General features: G+C 42.1%; 1 pseudogene; it reads left to right on the top strand.

Annotated features, from left to right (window-relative positions):
* The window catches only part of LOC128659860 (oocyte zinc finger protein XlCOF6-like), a 186,968-nt pseudogene extending 168,009 nt beyond the window's left edge, over window positions 1-18,959 (top strand).
* Window positions 18,960-20,361: the final 1,402 nt, after the last annotated feature.

The following is a 20,361-nucleotide window of genomic DNA, read 5'->3' as shown; positions in this document are numbered from 1 at the left end:
GCAGTTGAGGATTCCCTGCATGAGCCAGGTTATCTGTGTAGTAGTCATTCCAAGACTGTGCCAGGAATTGCTTGAAGTGTACTGAGGTGTTGAGATAGGTAGGAAATCTCAGAGTGTTTCTGTTGGCTGGGGGTTTGCTAAGTCGGAGCGTGAGTGCCACTGGTGCATGATCCGACAACAAGATGTCATGAATCTTGACTTGCTGCACAAGCGAAATGATCTGATCAGAGATCATAAAAAGGTCTATCCTGGACAATGAAGCCTTAGCCTTAGATATGAAAGAGTAATCTCTTGCCTCTGGATGGCGCAGCCGCCATATATCACATACCCCAAGTTCTTTTTCCAGGTTATTGAAAATCTTTTTCTCAAACCTTCCCTTATACTTAGGCTTGTTGGTCTCTGCAGAGAGCCCTGAAGTCCGTAGCCTATCACACATTGGGTCTGGTGCCAAATAAAAGTCACCCCCCAATATAATCTTTGTGTCTAGGTGTTGTGTAAGAGTTGGGCCCAAAATGTTGCGCTTTTCTGATTGGGGGCGTACACGTTACACAAGGTGTAGAGGTGAGCGCCTAATTTGATCTGAACAATGAGGTAACGACCCTCTGGGTCCTTGTGTGTTTTAACAATGTCTATAGCCAATTTCTTACCGAAGAGGATAATCAGACCTCTGCTACAGCTAGTGTGTGATACATATATAACTCTGCCCACCCAGTCTGATTTCAGCTTCTCATGCTCAGAGTCTGTCAGGTGCATCTCCTGTAAAAGAGCAACATCCGTGTGTAGTTTACGTAAGTGTGTGAGTATAGCCTTTCTTTTAATTGGTGAATGGATTCCTCCAACATTCCAGGTGATAAATTTAGCTACCATTTATTTCCTTTTCCAGAGGCAGCGAGCATTGCACCCACGAACGGAGGGGAGAGGGGGAGGCGAGGAGGAAGAAGAAAAAAGAAAATAAAAAAGGCAGTGTGGGAGGGCCTCTGTATGTAACCGACCATCGGAGAATGATCTTGACTAACCGTACATTTAGTGTAGTCTTCTCTGGAGCATCCTCTGCCCCGTTACCACTTTCTGTTGGGGTACCTCAAGGCTCTGTCCTTGGTCCCCTTCTCTTCTCAATCTACACGCCGTCACTAGGTTCCTTAATAAAGTCCCATGGGTTTCAATACCATTTGTATGCCGATGACACCCAAATCTACCTCTCTGCACCAGACCTACCTCCTTCCTTACTAACCCGTGTCACTAACTGTCTTTCTCACATCTCATCTTGGATGTCCTCTCACTACCTTAAGCTAAATCTCTCCAAAACTGAACTCCTTATTTTTCCCCCTTCTTCCAATGTCCCCACCCCCAAAATTTCTATAACTGTTGATAGTTCCATCATTACCCCTACCCCGCTCGCCCGATGTCTTGGGGTCACACTTGACTCAGATATTTCCTTCACTCCTCACATCCAGTCCTTGGCTAAAGCCTGCCGCTTCCACCTTAAAAACATTGCTAAAATTAGACATTTCCTTACACAAGATACAACCAAGATTTTAATCCACTCTCTCATCCTTTCCCACCTCGACTACTGCAATTCGGTCCTCTCTGGTCTACCTAGCTGCCGCATAGCTCCTTTACAATCCATTATGAATGCCTCTGCCAGGCTCATCTTCCTTACTCGTCGCTCTTCATCTGCTGCACCTCTCTGCCAATCCCTTCACTGGCTTCCTCTTGCCTCTAGGATTAAACATAAAATCCTCACCCTGACATATAAAGCTCTCAACTGCACTGCTCCCCCCTACATCTCAGAACTTGACTCTAGATACTCTCCCTCCCGTCCCCTTCGATCAGCTCAGGATCTCCTCCTCTCTTGTTACTTCCTCACATTCACGTTTACAGGACTTCTCCAGACTGGCCCCCATCTTGTGGAATTCCCTGCCTTGCTCCATAAGACTCTCCCCTAGTTTTAACAGCTTCAAGCACTCCCTAAAAACTTTACTATTCAGGGATGCATACAACCAACACTAACCTTTCCTAACGCCATTGCTTTCACCTTGAACCCCTTAGATTGTAAGCCTATGGGCCCAGCTGTTTACAGATCGCTTCATAAGAGCCGACTACAACAGTGAAACTCTCGGCAGGGCCCTCTACCCACTTGACCCCTACAAAAGCTATCCTGTACACCGACTATGTTTACAGCGCTGTGGAATCTGTTGGCGCTCTACAAATACCTGATAATAATAGTTTGTACAAATGAGGGGAAAAAAATCTTGAGACGCTGATGCTGTGCATCAAATGTCCAATGGTCTTTGGCAGAGATAAGAGACCTCCCGTATTCCCACTGATCTTCAGGGAAAAATTCCCCAGAGATAACTTTGTCCAAGAAAATTGCACACTTATTAAGATGGCAAGCAGTCAAAGAAAAATAGGAAAAAAGACTACTGCCATCCACAATTATAGTCCACCATTCCCCAAAGTGAAGGAAAAATGTTACGGGCAACATTAAGTGATACAGAGAAAAAAAAGTTATTAACATTGATACATATAGGATAATATATATCAGCGAGGTGTCCAGGTCGTCCCATTTCCAGCCCGGTAAATAACCTGGGGGCATTAGTGTGTCTTGAAACTACACCCTGTGTCATGGGTTACACGACGACCTGGGACCTGGCTTGGGCACCATGGACTTACCCCCTGCCACGTAAGCAGGAAGAACAGAAACAAAATTGTACTTAACAGTTGTTTAAAAGTCTTAGCAAATATTACCCTCATGCATTTCAACATTGTCAAATAACAAATGCCTAGCAGATTCCAGATAATTATACTAGCAAACATCTTGGTTCTGTTTCTCAACCATTTTTTAAAAAGGGCATTGCGTCCAACTTTCATAAATTTATGATTAACCAATCGTCCCCCCTTCCGCCATTCACTGATTGCAGGATATTGCCCTGGGTGCCACACCAGATTGTTATCAGAGGGTATAGCCCTTTCACCTAGTATCATTTCTGTACCCATCAGGCTTTCACCCAGTGCAATACACCAAGCAGCAAATACAAAATAGCAGATGTTAACAACAAAACCCATCAGTATTATTATTATTATTATTCTTTATTTATAAAGCACCAACAGATTCCGCAGCGCTGTTCATAGGTAACAAAGATAAAAGGACAGTACAATATGAGACACCAGACAAAATTTAACAAACAAATACAGGAGGAATTGGGAGCCCTGTTCCCGTGGGAACTTACAATCTAAATGGGTAGGAGGGTGAGAAACAGGAGGTGGGGACTGCAAAGGTGGGAATGATGTTAGTGTGAAGTTAGATGAGGGCAACTATTAGGCAAGTGGAATTCATTAGTTACTGATTTGGTTATAGGCTTCCCTGAACAAGAAGGTCTTTAGGGAGCGTTTAAAGGAGGAGAGGTTGGGGGAAAGTCTGACAGCACGAAGAAGTGCGTTCCAGAGGGTTGGTGCCACACGAGAGAAGTCCTGTAGTCTAGCATGAGAGGAGGTGATGGTAGAAGAGGCAAAGAGTAGATCGTTGTTGGATCTTAGGGGACGGGCTGGAGTATATTTGTTGATAAGTGAGGACAGGTTTGGGGGGGCTGCATTGGTAAGGGCTTTGTAGGTCAAAGTGAGAATTTCGAATTTAATTCTGCTATGAATGGGGAGCCAGTGAAGGGACTCACAGAGGGGTGCTGCAGATACAGAGCGTCGGGAGAGGTGGATTAGCCTAGCAGAGGCATTTAGGATGGATTGAAGGGGGGAGAGGTGGGAGAGAGGAAGGCCAGTTAGTAGGTTGTTACAGTAGTCAAGCCGGGAAATTACTAGGGAATGGATTAGCTGTTTAGTAGTTTCAGCACTCAGAAAAGGACGAATTTTGGAGATATTGCGTAGGTGGTTGCGACAGGATGAAGAGAGCGATTGAATGTGGGGTATGAAGGACAGATTGGAGTCGAGTGTAACTCCAAGGCAGCAGACTTCGGGTGATGGGGAGATAGTGGTGTCACTGACAGTGATAGTAAAGTTAGAAATTGGAGTAGAATTAGTTGGGGGGATTAGAAGAAGCTCAGTAATGGACATGTTGATTTTTAGGTGGTGAGAGGCCATCCAGGAAGAAATGCCAGATAAGCAGCCGCTGATGTGGGAAAGGACAGAAGGAGAGAGTGCAGGGGTGGATAGGTAGATGGATAGGTAGATCTGAGTATCAGCATAGAGGTGATAGTCAAAGCCATAGCTACTAATAAGTTTACCCAGTGAGGAAGTATAAATAGAGAAGAGTAGAGGGCCTAGAACAGAGCCTTGAGGTGCTCCAACAGACAGAGGCAGTGGAGAGGATGAGTCACCAGCAAATGAGACAGAAAATGACCAATTAGAGAGATAAGAGTGGATCCAGGAGAGGGCAATGTCACAGAGCCCAAGGGAGCTGAGAGTCCATAGGAGGTGGGGATGGTCAACAGTGTCAAAGGCAGCAGACAGGTCAAGTAAGATAAGTATAGAATAGTGGCCATTGTTTTTAGCAGAAAGAAGATCGTTAGTAACCTTGGTGAGGGCAGTCTCAGTTGAGTGTTGGGGACGGAAGCCAGATTGCAGGGGGTCAAGCAATGAGTTGGAGGATAGGAAGTGTGTTAGGCGATCGAAAACTAGTTTTTCCAGGACTTTAGAAGCTAGCGGTATCTCAAACAGTGTTCTCAACTCTAATTAACTAAGTGTGCCACCTCTCAGTCAGGATCAACTTGCATTGCTTCTCTGCGAGCGTTACCAGGCCACTCCCAAGGCTCCCCCAAGAAGGCTTGTGCCTCCGAGGGGGAGTCAAAGAATTTGGGGCCGTTATCTGTTAATAGTTTCAGCCTTGCCGGGTATAGCAAGTATACCTTTCGGCCTTCCCTATTCAGGGAGGAGCATATTGCAGAAAACTCTCTCCTTTTTTTCATCAATTCTGCAGAATAGTCCTGAAAAAGCAGGAGTTTAGTATTTTCATCAGGGAGGGAAGTCTACGATACGCTCGGAGTACCTGCAACTTCACTTGAAAGTGCAATAATTTAATCATTACTTGCCTAGGAGGCTGCCCTTCTCTAGGATTCTGTCTTTCTGGGCCCACTCTATGCGCTCTCTCAACACTGCGCCTCATAGTACCTGTTGCTATGCCTAGGAGAGATGAAAGGTCATGTTCAATAAAGTGTATTGTTTCAGGTGGTTTGACAGATTCAGGTAGACCCACAAGGCAAACATTATTTCGCCGAGATCTGTTCTCTAGGTCTTCTAGGCGCTGATATAAGATTTAGTTCTGGTGCGTTAGGTCCTCAACCTTTCTTGTGTTTTTAACATTAAAATCCTCTAGCTCTGAGACCCTTTCCTCCACCTCATTAAAGCAAGCTGTTATCTGCTTTACCTCACCAGCTAGTGTGTCTACACCTCTCTGAATGTTGTCCATCTTGGGCATAAAAAGTGAAGTAAGCTGATGCACTATGGCATGGGATTCAGTGGGTTCAGGCACGTTATCGTTATTTTTTGGTGTGTTGATAGATGCGTTATCTGCAAAAAATATGTCTTTTCTCACCTGTCTTACCCCTACCAGACATTTTAGAAGGTTCAAGGAATTTATCCATATAAAGTGTAAACATGTTTATCACACATATGTCTGTGAGAAAGCATTGAGTAGCTTAGGGGTAGTGTTGTAAAGTTAGCCTGGTCCCAGCCAGTGGGAGAGATACAAGTATTAGGTACCCTGAGAAAGAAAAGACTGCCAGTGCCTAAATAAAATGCTATTGCTTCACATGTGTCAGTGAACACCTCTGGAACCCCCTCCCCCAATAGAACTATAGCGTTAATATGATAATGATACAGGTGGTAGTCAGACCTATGTAGACCGTCCCCTATGCAAGCACCAACCACCTCAATCTCCCCCAAGCCTGCTTATATCATTAAGTTACCTTGTCCCACAGTTACATTCAAAATTAGCATATACAGTTAAATGCTGTTCACAAAATGCCCTCTGCAGGAGGTTGGGGAACAATTCTACTAAGTTATGACACTGATACCTTATATATGATTCGTTTGTGGGTTATCAATCACATAAAAGATATTATAAAAGAGCATGTAAACAAAACAAACGAAGCTCTTGAACTTTTGTGATTTTACTTATGAGAGCCTTATGCAGCACAGTTCCTCAGCGTCCATATGCTGTCACCGTCCCCAGGACCGCCAAAGTCTAAAGGCAGGGTCAGCTCAGTCAGGAGAGGCCAGACAAAGGGCTCCAGACAAGCTCACACAGTTCTGTAATCCACTCCTCTGTGTATGCGAATTGACTGAGTAAAATCTATGATCAAGCAGTGGCCTGGGTGAGAGAGAGCTTAATATCCCTCCAGTGAGTCTAGGCTGTCTGTGTATGAGGAAAGAGCTGTTTAGTTCAGGCAGGCTGTGTCTCTCCAACTCTGTTGGGGGTAAAGCAATAGCTGCAATCTGCGTGTATTATGTGTCCCCTGTTCTGTTATAGCAGTTATGGAAGCTGCCAGCCAAAATGTTACCGTCGGCCTCACAGCCTCACCACCCACCTCTGCTGTGGCAAATCTGGCGGTTACTGCTCCCCAGTAAAGCTGGCCTGTAAAAACATGCAGAGTTCCCACATAGACTACTGTATAATCCCTGAGTCTCACACACGAGGCCCTGTTATCTATGTGTGTGCTCACCTTTCGCCCAGATCTCTAGGCTCCCGTGCTGCAACAATATGGACCAAGGTGGAGGTGTGGGCCACCCAAAGCTTATATGCCAGTGAGGTAACTGTCTAGCAACAGAGACAGATGCAATAGAATAGGCCTTCAGTCGGCACGCTGAGTCTTTTCAGCTCCTCTCTCCGCTGCACAGTGCGCTCCACTCCACGTGGCTCTGAGGGGTATAGTTATGCTCACCTCTGTCCTGAGCCTCCTGTGTAACGCCTCTATCCAGATGGTGGGAAGCCCAGCTATGGTCCGATCGCTGTGAGCGGATGTCTCACTCGCTGCCAACACTCTGCTAAACTCCGATCTGTCCCAGTGCAGTACTCTGATGTGGGCAAGCGGCAAGGAGGAGGCCCAAAATGGCCACCGGAGGTTCAGCTCTGTCACTCCGCACCTTCAGTGCTAAAGTCGGGGCTTCGGTGGGGCAAATAGATGGTACCGCTCTGCTCTTATATTGCCCAGACATGATCCCTGTCAAGGGCTAAGGAGCACGGGCCTCAGTTTTTAATTTAATTACCTATAACTCGTGAAGTAGTCACGGAGCTCTGCAGCTATGCTGCTTCTATGTAGCCCGCCCACCGGAAGTCCTGCATTGTATTTTTATTATGCAAGTGTGGTTTTTTAATTCTATATTTTATGGTACTTTTAGATAGACTGAATTTGCCAAAAGAACAGATTTCATTATATTATCACTCCATGTAAACACAAAAAATCTTTATTTCTCTTGTAAGGTGTATCCAGTCCACGGATCATCCATTACTTGTGGGATATTCTCCTTCCCAACAGGAAGTTGCAAGAGGACACCCACAGCAGAGCTGTTATATAGCTCCTCCCCTAACTGCCATATCCAGTCATTCTCTTGCAACTCTCAACAAAGATGGAGGTAGTAAGAGGAAAGTGGTGAAATATAGTTAGTTTTTGTCTTCAATCAAAAGTTTATTATTTTTAAATGGTACCGGAGTTGTACTGTTTTATCTCAGGCAGCATTCAGAAGAAGAATCTGCCTGCGTTTTCTATGATCTTAGCAGAAGTAACTAAGATCCATTGCTGTTCTTACATATGTCTGAGGAGTGAGGTAACTTCAGAGGGAGAATGGCGTGCAGGTTATCTTGCAATAAGGTATGTGCAGTTTTAAGTTTTTCGAGGGATGGAATTGCTAGAAAATGCTGCTGATACCGGATTAATGTAAGTTAAGCCTAAATACAGTGATTTAATAGCGACTAGTATCAGGCTTACTATTAGATATATACTCTTACAAATGTGCAATATAAAAACGTTTGCTGGCATGTTTAATCGTTTTTATATATGCTTTGGTGATAAAACTTATTGGGGCCTAGTTTTTTCCACATGGCTGGCTTGATTTTTGCCTAGAAACAGTTTCCTGAGGCTTTCCACTGTTGTAGTATGAGTGGGAGGGGCCTATTTTAGCGCTTTTTTGCGCAGTTAAAATTACAGACAGAGACATTCAGCTTCCCTCAGCAGTCCCCTGCATGCTATAGGACATCTCTGAAGGGCTCTAAAGGCTTCAAAAGTTGCTTATTGAGGAAGGTAGGGCCACAGTTGAGCTGTGGCAGTTGTTGTGACTGTTTAAAAAACGTTTAATTCATTTTTTTGATCCGTTTTTTTGCATTAAGGGGTTAATCATCCATTTGCAAGTGGGTGCAATGCTCTGCTAACCTATTACATACACTGTAAAAATTTCGTTGAATTTACTGCCTTTTTTCACTGTTTTTAAAATTTTGACAAAATTTGTTTCTCTTAAAGGCACAGTACCGTTTTTTATATTTGCTTGTTAACTTGATTTAAAGTGTTTTCCAAGCTTGCTAGTCTCATTGCTAGCCTGTACAAACATGTCTGACATAGAGGAAACTCCTTGTTCATTATGTTTAGAAGCTATGGTGGAACCCCATATGAGAATGTGTACTAAATGTATTGATTTCACTTTAAACAATAAAGATCAGCTTTTGTCTTTAAAAAATTTATCACCAGAGGATTCTGGCGAGGGGGAAGTTATGCCGACTAACTCCCCCCACGTGTCAGACCCTTTGACTCCCGCTCAAGGGACTCGCGCTCAAATGGCGCCAAGTACTTCTAGGGCGCCCATAGTGATTACTTTACAAGATATGGCGGCAGTCATGGATAATACACTTGCAAACAGGTGTATAATATGTATTAATACTTTCCCCTTCTGGTGAACCGCAGCCGTCCCACAGTCTCTCCCAAGGTCTGTGTGAATAGATCAGGTGTGCTAGCTGGAGGCGCTGGTTCAGCTTGTATCAGTCGTTGGTATCTTCCTTTCCTTCCTCGGTTGCATACCTCTAGGTGCAAAATAGTGGTGCTGAAATATCAGACAATACACCATACAAAGGTGAATATCTGCTCACAGTGTATATTGCAGGTTACCGGCTCCTTCCCAATATGAAAAGACAATATCACAGATTCAGTAAAAAAGTTAAATAAAGACAAACTTTTTTACTGAATCTGTGATATTGTCTTTTCATATTGGGAAGGAGCCGGTAATCTGCAATATACACTGTGAGTAGATATTCACCTTTGTATGGTGTATTGTCTGATATTTCAGCACCACTATTTTGCACCTAGAGTTATACAACCGAGGAAAAAAAGGAAAGGAAGATACCAACGACTGATACAAGCTGAACCAGCGCCTCCAGCTAGCACACCTGATGGATAATACACTGTCAGCGGTATTAGCCAGACTACCTGAATTTAGAGGAAAGTGTGATAGCTCTGGTGTTAGGTGTAATACAGAGCATACAGACGCTTTAAGAGCCATGTCTGATACTGCCTCACAATATGCAGAAGCTGAAGAAGGAGAGCTTCAGTCTGTGAGGGATATCTCTGACTCAGGGAAATCTGATTCTGATATTTCTACTTTTAAATTTAAGCTTGAGAACCTCCGTGTTTTGCTTAGGGAGGTTTTAGCTGCTTTGAATGACTGTGACACAATTGCAGTGCCAGAGAAATTGTGTAGACTGGATAAATACTTTGCAGTGCCGGTGTGTACTGAGGTTTTTCCAATACCTAAAAGGTTTACAGAAATTATTAATAAAGAGTGGGATAGACCCGGTGTGCCATTTTCCCCCCTCCTGTTTTTAGAAAAATGTTTCCCATAGACGCCACCACACGGGACTTATGGCAGACGGTCCCTAAGGTGGAGGGAGCAGTTTCTACTTTAGCAAAGCGTACTACTATCCCTGTCGAGGACAGTTGTGCTTTTTCAGATCCTATGGATAAAAAATTAGAGGGTTACCTTAAGAAAATGTTTATTCAACAAGGTTTTATCCTGCAGCCCCTTGCATGCATTGCTCCTGTCACTGCTGCTGCACCGTTCTGGTTTGAGTCTATGGAAAAGGCTTTACAGACAACTACTCCATTGGAGGACGTACTTAACAAGCTTAGAGCACTTAAGCTAGCTAATTCTTTTGTTTCTGATGCCATTGTTCATTTGACTAAACTAATGGCTAAGAATTCTGGATTTGCCATCCAGGCGCGTAGGGCGCTATGGCTTAAATCTTGGTCAGCTGACGTGACCTCAAAGTCTAAACTACTTAACATTCCCTTCAAGGGGCAGACCCTCTTCGGGCCTGGGTTGAAGGAAATTATTGCTGACATTACTGGAGGTAAGGGTCATGCCCTTCCTCAGGACAAGTCCAAATCAAGGGCCAAACAGTCTAATTTTTGTGCCTTTCGAAACTTCAAGGCAAGTGCAGCATCAACTTCCTCTGCTACAAAACAAGATGGAACTTTTGCTCAGTCCAAGACGGCCTGGAAACCTAACCAGTCCTGGAACAAAGGCAAGCAGGCCAAAAAGCCTGCTGCTGCCTCTAAGACAGCATGAAGGAACGGCCCCCTATCCGGTAACGGATCTAGTAGGGGGCAGACTTTCTCTCTTCGCTCAGGCGTGGGCAAGAGATGTTTAGGATCCCTGGGCGTTGGAGATTATATCTCAGGGGTATCTTCTGGACTTCAAGGCTTCTCCTCCACAAGGGAGATTTCACCTTTCACGATTATCTGTCAACCAGATAAAGAAAGAGGCATTCTTACACTGTGTGCAAGACCTCCTAGTTATGGGAGTGACCCATCCAGTTCCAAAGGAGGAACAGGGACAGGGATTTTACTCAAATCTGTTTGTGGTTCCCAAAAAAGAGGGAACCTTCAGACCAATCTTAGATCTAAAGATCTTAAACAAATTCCTCAGAGTTCCATCATTCAAATGGAAACTATTCGGACCATCCTAACTATGATCCAGGAGGGTCAATATATGACTACGGTGGATCTAAAGGATGCTTACCTTCACATTCCGATACACAAAGATCATCATTGGTTCCTAAGGTTTGCCTTTCTGGACAGGCATTACCAGTTTGTGGCTCTTCCCTTCGGGTTAGCTACAGCCCTAAGAATTTTTACAAAGGTTCTGGGGTTGCTTCTGGTGGTTCTAAGGCCGCGGGGCATAGCAGTGGCCCCTTATCTAGACAACATCCTGATACAGGCGTCAAATTGCCAAGTCCCATACGGACATAGTTCTGGCATTTCTGAGGTCGCACGGGTGGAAAGTGAATGAGGAGAAGAGTTCTCTGTCTCCACTCACAAGAGTCTCCTTCCTAGGGACTCTGATAGATTCTGTAAAGATGAAAATGTACCCGACGGAGTCCAGGTTATCAAAACTTCTAAATTCTTGCCATGTTCTCCACTCTATTCCGCGCCCATTGGTGGCTCAGTGCATCGAGGTAATCGGCTTAATGGTAGCGGCAATGGACATAGTTCTGTTTGCACGCCTACATCTCAGACCGCTGCAATTATGCATGCTCAGTCAGTGGAATGGGGATTACACAGATTTGTCCCCTTTACTAAATCTGGATCAAGAGACCAGAGATTCTCTTCTCTGGTGGCTATCTCGGGTCCATCTGTCCAAAGGTATGACCTTTCGCAGGCCAGATTGGACAATTGTAATGACAGATGCCAGCCTTCTAGGTTGGGGTGCAGTCTGGCACTCCCTGAAGGCTCAGGGATCGTGGACTCAGGAGGAGAAACTCCTCCCAATAAATATTCTGGAATTGAGGGCAATATTCAATGCTCTTCAGGCTTGGCCTCAGTTAACAACCCTGAGGTTCATCAGATTTCAGTCGGACAACATCACGACTGTGGCTTACATCAACTATCAAGGGGGAACAAGGAGTTCCTTAGCGATGTTAGAAGTCTCCAAAATAATTTGCTGGGCAGAGAAACACTCTTGCCACCTATCAGCGATCCATATCCCAGGTGTAGAGAACTGGGAGGCGGATTTTCTAAGTCGTCAGACTTTTCATCCGGGGGAGTGGGAACTACATCCGGAGGTGTTTGCTCAATTGATTCATCGTTGGGGCAAACCAGAACTGGATCTCATGGCATCTCGCCAGAACACCAAGCTTCCTTATTACGGATCCAAGTCCAGGGACCCGGAAGCGATGCTGATAGATGCTCTAGCAGCACCTTGGTCTTTCAACCTGGCTTAGGTGTTTACACCGTTTCCTCTGCTCCCTCGACTGATTGCCAAAATCAAGCAGGAGAGAGCATCTGTGATTTTGATAGCGCCTGCGTGGCCACGCAGGACCTGGTATGCAAACCTAGTGGACATGTCATCCTTTCCACCTTGGACTCTGCCTTTGAGACGAGACCTTCTACTTCAAGGTCCTTTCAATCATCCAAATCTAATTTCTCTGAGACTGACTGCATGGAGATTGAACGCTTGATTTTATCAAAGGACCTGGTATGCAGACCTAGTGGACATGTCATCCTTTCCACCTTGGACTCTGCCTTTGAGACGAGACCTTCTACTTCAAGGTCCTTTCAATCATCCAAATCTAATTTCTCTGAGACTGACTGCATGGAGATTGATTTTATCAAAGCTGAGTCTGAGTCTGTCATAGATACCTTAATACAGGCATGAAAGCCTGTTACCAGGAAAATCTACCATAAGATATGGCGTAAATATCTTTATTGGTGTGAATCCAAGAATTACTCATGGAGTAAGGTTAGGATTCCCAGGATATTATCTTTTCTCCAAGAGGGTTTGGAGAAAGGATTATCAGCTAGTTCTTTGAAGGGACAGATCTCTGCACTGTCTATTCTTTTGCACAAGCGTCTGGCGGATATTCCAGACATTAAGGCGTTTTTGTCAGGCGTTGGTTAGAATCAAGCCTGTGTTTAAACCTGTTGCTCCCCCATGGAGCTTAAATTTGGTTCTTAAAGTTCTTCAAGGGGTTCCGTTTGAACCTCTTCATTCCATAGATATCAAGTTTTTATCTTGGAAAGTTCTTTTTTTTTATGGCTATTTCCTCGGTTCGTAGAGTCTCCGAGTTATCTGCTTTACAATGTGATTCTCCTTATCTGATCTTCCATGCAGATAAGGTAGTTCTGCATACAAAACCTGGGTTTTTGCCTAAGGTGGTATCTACTAAGAATATCAATCAAGAGATTGTTGTTCCATCATTGTGTCCTAATCCTTCTTCAAAGAAGGAACGTCTTTTACACAATCTGGACGTGGTTTGTGCTTTAAAGTTTTACTTACAAGCTACTAAAGATTTTCGTCAAACATCTGCTTTGTTTGTTGTTTACTCTGGACAGAGAAAAGGTCAAAAGGCTTCGGCAACCTCTCTTTCTTTTTGGCTAAGAAGCATAATCCGCTTAGCCTATGAGACTGCTGGACAGCAGCCTCCTGAAAGGATTACAGCTCATTCTACTAGAGCTGTGGCTTCCACTTGGGCCTTTAAAAATGAGGAGCGACTTGGTCTTCGCTTCATACTTTTTCAAAATTCTACAAATTTGATACTTTTGCTTCTTCGGAGGCTATTTTTGGGAGAAAGGTTTTACAGGCAGTGGTACCTTCCGTTTAAGTACCTGCCTTGTCCCTCCCTTCATCCGTGTACTTTAGCTTTGGTATTGGTATCCCACAAGTAATGGATGATACGTGGACTGGATACACCTTACAAGAGAAAACACAATTTATGCTTACCTGATAAATTTATTTCTCTTGTGGTGTATCCAGTCCACGGCCTGCCCTGTTATTTTAAGGCAGGTCAAAATTTTAGATAAAACTACAGTCACCACTGCACCCTATGGTTTCTCCTTTCTCGGCTTGTTTCGGTCGAATGACTGGATATGGCAGTTAGGGGAGGAGCTATATAACAGCTCTGCTATGGGTGTCCTCTTGCAACTTCCTGTTGGGAAGGAGAATATCCCACAAGTAACGGATGATCCATGGACTGGATACACCACAAGAGAAATAAATTTATCAGGTAAGCATAAATTGTGTTTTCTTAACTCTATCCAAGATAACAATTGACATTAACATTTTAGTGCCTATCTCTCCCACACCCCCTTGCATTGTGATTTAAGACAACTCAGTACTGACCAAGAGAAGTTAAAGGACTGGGGGTGGAGCACATGACAAAATGTCTGACAGGGAGAATTATTAGGAAGTATAATACCAATACTGCAGTATCCAATTTAACTTATATTTAAACAACTGATTTAACATTTCTTTCAGGAGAAAATATTGTTTCATATAAATGATAGAAAAGAAAGATTATAATATATTTGTAAAGATGTGATAGGACCCCACTTAAATAGATTTTCTGCCATTATGTTTTATAGATCTGGGGAGATTCATATTTAAGGGTAATTATAACACCTACAGAGCTAACTGTACTAAATGCATGTGCTGAATCAGTAGCACATATGTAATAACCTAATCATCTGATCTGTATCACATGAATTGTTATGTGTGCCTTTAATTATACCATACGTACAGTTAATCAGAACCATTATTTATTATTATCTGTCTAAACCATTTAATAAACTTTTTACAGACACAGCCAGAGCTCTGAGAGATATCAGGTATTGATGTAACTGGAGTGAATAAGGGAACCTTCTTCCTGAGCACAGACATTGGAGCCTGTTATCAGCATGAACTCATATGTGTTAGGGGAGTAACATAGATATTATGCTGACTTTAATTACTGGTAAAATAGAATAGATCACTCATTAAACAAATGTAAACTATTATATTTATATCTGTGGCTTTAAGTACATTTGTGTCAGTGATGGTTACAAATAAGGAGCAACCCCCATTGAGCTGAGGAGGAGGGTAAAAAAATACTTCTCCCTCCCTCTGTCCTTTTAGACAGGTCATGTCCAACAATTGCCTAAACTTGAACTAGCTCATGGAACACTCATAACTGCACTTATGCCTTCCTTTTTCCCATTTGTGGAACACTCACAACTCCCCCAGTGTTCCCCACCCCAGAACCACCACTGATTTGTGTGCTTAATTTTACAGTGAGTAATTATGAAACTAATAAAGTTTTTGGCTGTTTATATAAATAGAACCACAGCCGAATGCTAAAGATTCTCATAAGGTCACTGCTTCTTACCTTCTCAAAACATCTCACACTGATTATTAGTCTGTGATGATTAAGACATCATATTCTCACACAACTGGTTGAGCATGAGCCAGAGCTGTTTGTGCATTTGCTTGTGCAATGTTAAATGAGTATGGTGAATGCCACCTCTCTTGCCCAGAATACAGATGTACGTGTTCCCTGGCTGAGAACATTATCCACATGTACCTTGTTTAATGCGGCCCTATAACTTGTTTTCATCAGTAATTTAGTTTACTATGATGTAATAATGTTTACATTCTATGTCATCCTTTTTTAATTTGTGATTTACAGGTAAATAAATTTAAAAATAAAAAATGAGACATATTTTGAGTATAAAAAATGTTTTTTATTGAGATGGATTATATTATAAATGAATAAACATTTTTATTTTTCTTTATTCCATTTCTTTTTATGTAGATAAACACTTGAATAGTTCATATCCATCCTTCACTACAGGAAACATCAGAATGAAACCACAAACTCCAAAAGTCTTAGACACTAATGACTATTCACAAACATTGGGGATATCACAGCAGATATTTAGAGAAGATGGTGAATTGGCAGGAACTGTGAAGCAATCATTATGTACAGAGAGTAATTTAGTCATCAAACAAGAGGACAACATTTATGACTTATCTAGTGAAATGAATATCCCAGAGGAAATACCACACACACTTACTGAGTTTTCAAAACATATTAAAGAAGGGAGAAGTCTACAGTCTAGCCAAATGATTAAAACAAAGGAGAAACCTTTCAAATGTACAGAATGTGAGAAAAGCTTTAGATGGAAGTCTCCTCTACTAGAACACTACAAAATTCACACAGGTGAGAAACAATACACATGTCCTGAGTGCGGCAAATGTTTTACACAAATGGATTATCTGAAAACTCATGAAAGAAGTCACACAGGAGCAAACACTTTCATTTGTGCAGAGAGTGGGAAAAGTTTTACACAAAAGTGTAAACTGAAAACTCATGAAATGATTCACACAGGAGAAAAGCCTTTCACATGTACTGAGTGTGGAAAAAGTTTTACACGAATGGATCATCTGAAAACTCATGAAAGGATTCACACAGGAGAAAAGCCTTTCACATGTACAGAGTGTGGAAACAGTTTTAAACGAATGGATTGTCTGAAAACTCATGAAAGGATTCACACAGGAGAAAAGCCTTTCACATGTACTGAGTGTGGAAAAAGTTTTACACGAATGGATTGTCTGAAAACTCATGAAAGGATTCACACAGGCGTAAGGCCTTTCACCTGTACAGAGTGTGGCAAATGTTTTATACACTTGAATGATCTGAAAAAGCATGAAAGGATTCACACAGGAGAAAAGCCTTTTACATGTACAGAGTGTGGAAAAAGTTTTACACGAAAGAGTGATCTGAAAACTCATGAAAGGATTCACACAGGAGAAAAGCCTTTTACATGTACAGAGTGTGGAAAAAGTTTTACACGAAAGAGTGATCTGAAAACTCATGAAAGGATTCACACAGGAGAAAAGCCTTTCACATGTACTGAGTGTGGAAAAAGCTTTACACAAATGGATCATCTGAAAGCTCATGAAAGGATTCACACAGGAGAAAAGCCTTTCACATGTACTGAGTGTGGAAAAAGTTTTACACGAATGGATCATCTGAAAACTCATGAAAGGATTCACACAGGAGAAAAGCCTTTCACATGTACAGAGTGTGGAAAAAGTTTTACACAAATGGATAGTCTGAAAACTCATGAAATGATTCACACAGGAGAAAAGCCTTTCACATGTACAGAGTGTGGAAAAAGTTTTACACGAATGGATTATCTGAAAATTCATGAAAGTATTCACACAGGAGAAAAGCCTTTCACATGTACTGAGTGTGGAAAAAGTTTTACACAAATGGATTATCTGAAAAAGCATGAAAGAATTCACACAGGAGAAAAGCCTTTCACATGTACTGAGTGTGGAAAAAGTTTTACACAAATGGATCGTCTGAAAACTCATGAAATGATTCACACAGGAGAAAAGCCTTTCACATGTACAGAGTGTGGAAAAAGTTTTAGACAAGAGAGTGATCTGAAAACTCATGAAAGGTTTCACACAGGAGAAAAGCCTTTCACATGTACAGAGTGTGGAAAAAGTTTTACACGAATGGATAGTCTGAAAAAGCATGAAAGAATTCACACAGGAGAAAAGCCTTTCACATGTACTGAGTGTGGAAAAAGTTTTACACGAATGGATCATCTGAAAACTCATGAAATGATTCACACAGGAGAAAAGCCTTTCACATGTACTGAGTGTGGAAAAACTTTTACAAGAATGGATCGTCTGAAAATTCATGAAAGGATTCACACAGGAGAAAAGCCATTCACCTGTACAGAGTGTGGGAAACGTTTTACAGAAAAGAGTGATCTGAAAAAGCATGAAAGGATTCACAAGGGAAGAAACCTTTCACATGTTTAGAAAGTAGAAAAAAGGTTTTTATTGAAATCAGGTATCACAAAACACTAACGGCTAGATTACGAGTTCTGCGTTAGCCTTAAAAAGCAGTGTTAAGGGGTCCTAACGCTGCTTTTTAACGCCCGCTGGTATTACGAGTCTGGCAGGTACAGGTGTACCACTCACTTTTTTTTCCGCGTCTCGAGGCTACCGCAAATCCCCTTACGTCAATTGCGTATCCTATCTTTTTAATGGGATTTGCCTAACGCCGTTATTATGAGTCTTGGAAGAAGTGAGCGGTACAGCCTCTACCTCCAAGACTCCTACCGCATACAAAAGTCAGTAGTTAAGAGTTTTATGGGCTAACGCCGGAACATAAAACTCTTAACTACAGTGCTAAAAGTACACTAACACCCATAAACTACCTATGAACCCCTAAACCGATGCCCCCCCACATCGCAAACACTAATAAAAAAATGTAACCGCTAATCTGCCGACCGGACATCGCCGCCACCTACATTATCCCTATGAACCCCTAATCTGCTGTCCCTAACATCGCCGACACCTATATTATATTTATTAACCACTAATCTGCCGCCCCCAACGTCGCCGCCACCTACCTACACTTAATAACCCCTAATCTGCCGACCGGACATTGCCGCCACTATAATAAATGTATTAACCCCTAAACCGCCGCACTCCCGCCTCGCAAACACTATAATAAATTGTATTAACTCCTAATCTGCCCCCAACGTCGCCGCAACCTACCTACAATTATTCACCTCTAATCTGCTGCCCCCAACGTTGCCGCTACTATAATAAAGTTAATAACCCCTAAACCTAAGTCTAACCCTAACACCCCCCTAAGTTAAATATAATTTAAATAAAACAAAATAAAATTACTATAATGAAATAAATTATTCCTATTTAAAACTAAATACCTATAAAATAAACCCTAATATAGCTACAATATAACTAATACTTACATTGTAGCTATTTTAGGGTTAATATTTATTTTACAGGCAACTTTGTATTTATTTTAACTAGGTACAATAGCTATTAAATAGTTAATAACTACTACAAAAGTACCTGTAAAATAAATCCTAACCTAAGTTACAAATACACCTAATACTACACTATCAATAAATTAATTAAATAAATTAACTACAATTATCTAAACTACAATTAAATAAACTAAACTATAATGCAAAAACAAACAAACACTAAATTACAAAAAATAAAAAATATTACAAGAATTTTAATCTAATTACACCTAATCGAAGCCACCTAATAAAATAAGAAAGCCCCCCAAAATAATAAAATTCCCTACCCTAAACTAAATTACAAAGTAATCAGCTCTTTTAACAGCCCTTACAAGTGCTTTTTGCGGGGCATTGCCCCAAAGTAATAAGCTATTTTACCTGTAAAAAAAAAAATACAATCCCCCCCAACATTACCACCCACACACCCCTACTCTAAAACCCACCTGATCCCCCCTTAAAAAAACCTAACACTGCCCCTCTGAAGATCACCCTACCTTGAGCCGTCTTCAGCCAGCCGGCCACCGATGGGACAGAAGAGGACATCCGGACCGGCAGAAGTCTTCATCCTATCCAGGCAGAAGAGGACATCCGGACCGGCAGACATCTTCATCCAGGCGGCATCTTCTATCATCATCCTTTGCGGAGCGGAGCCATCTTCTATCCCGCCGACGCGGAGCCATCCTCTTCTTCCGATGTACTAAGACAGAATGAAGGTTCCTTTAAATGACGTCATCCAAGATGGCGTACCTTGAATTCTGATTGGCTGATAGGATTCTATCAGCCAATCGGAATTAAGGTAGGAAAAATCCAATTGGTTGATTTAATCAGCCAATCGGATTGAAGTTCAATCCGATTGGCTGATTGGATGAGCCAATAGAATGTGAGGTCAATTCTATTGGCTGATCCAATCAGCCAATCGGATTGAACTTCAATCCGATTGGCTGATTAAATCAACCAATCGGATTTTTCCTACCTTAATTCCGATTGGCTGATAGAATCCTATCTGCCAATCGGAATTCGAGGTACGCCATCTTGGATGACGTCATTTAAAGGAACCTTCATTCTGTCTTAGGACATCGGAAGAAGAGGATGGCTCCGCGTCGGCTGGATAGAAGATGGCTCCGCTCCGGAAGGATGAAGATAGAAGATGCCGCCTGGATGAAGATGTCTGCCGGTCCGGATGTCCTCTTCTGCCCGGATAGGATAAAGACTTCTGTCGGTCCGGATGTCCTCTTTTGTCCCATCGGTGGCCGGCTGGCTGAAGACGGCTCAAGGTAGGGTGATCTTCAGGGGGGTAGTGTTAGGTTTTTTTAGGGGGGGATCGGGTGGGTTTTAGAGTAGGGGTGTGTGGGTGGTGGGTTGTAATGTTGGGGGGATTGTATTTTATTTTTTTACAGGTAAAAGAGCTGATTACTTTGGGGCAATGCCCCGCAAAAAGCCCTTTTAAGGGCTGGTAAAAGAGCTGATTACTTTGTAATTTAGTTTAGGAATTTTATTATTTTGTTGTTAATTGTAGTTAATGTATTTAATTTATTGATAGTGTATTAGTTTAGGATTTACTTTTACAGGTAATTTTGTAATTATTTTAACTAGGTAGCTTTTAAATAGTTAATAACTATTTAATAGCTATTGTACCTAGTTAAAATAAATACAAAGTTGCATGTAAAATAAATATAAATCCTAAAATAGCTACAATGTAAGTATTAGTTATATTGTAGCTATATTAGGGGTTATTTTATAGGTAAGTATTTAGTTTTAA

The sequence above is a fragment of the Bombina bombina genome, chromosome 5 (genome assembly GCF_027579735.1).
Source record: "Bombina bombina isolate aBomBom1 chromosome 5, aBomBom1.pri, whole genome shotgun sequence".
NCBI lineage: Eukaryota > Metazoa > Chordata > Amphibia > Anura > Bombinatoridae > Bombina > Bombina bombina.
Note: the sequence above shows the minus strand (reverse complement) of the source record. Positions and strands in the feature narration are given on the sequence as shown.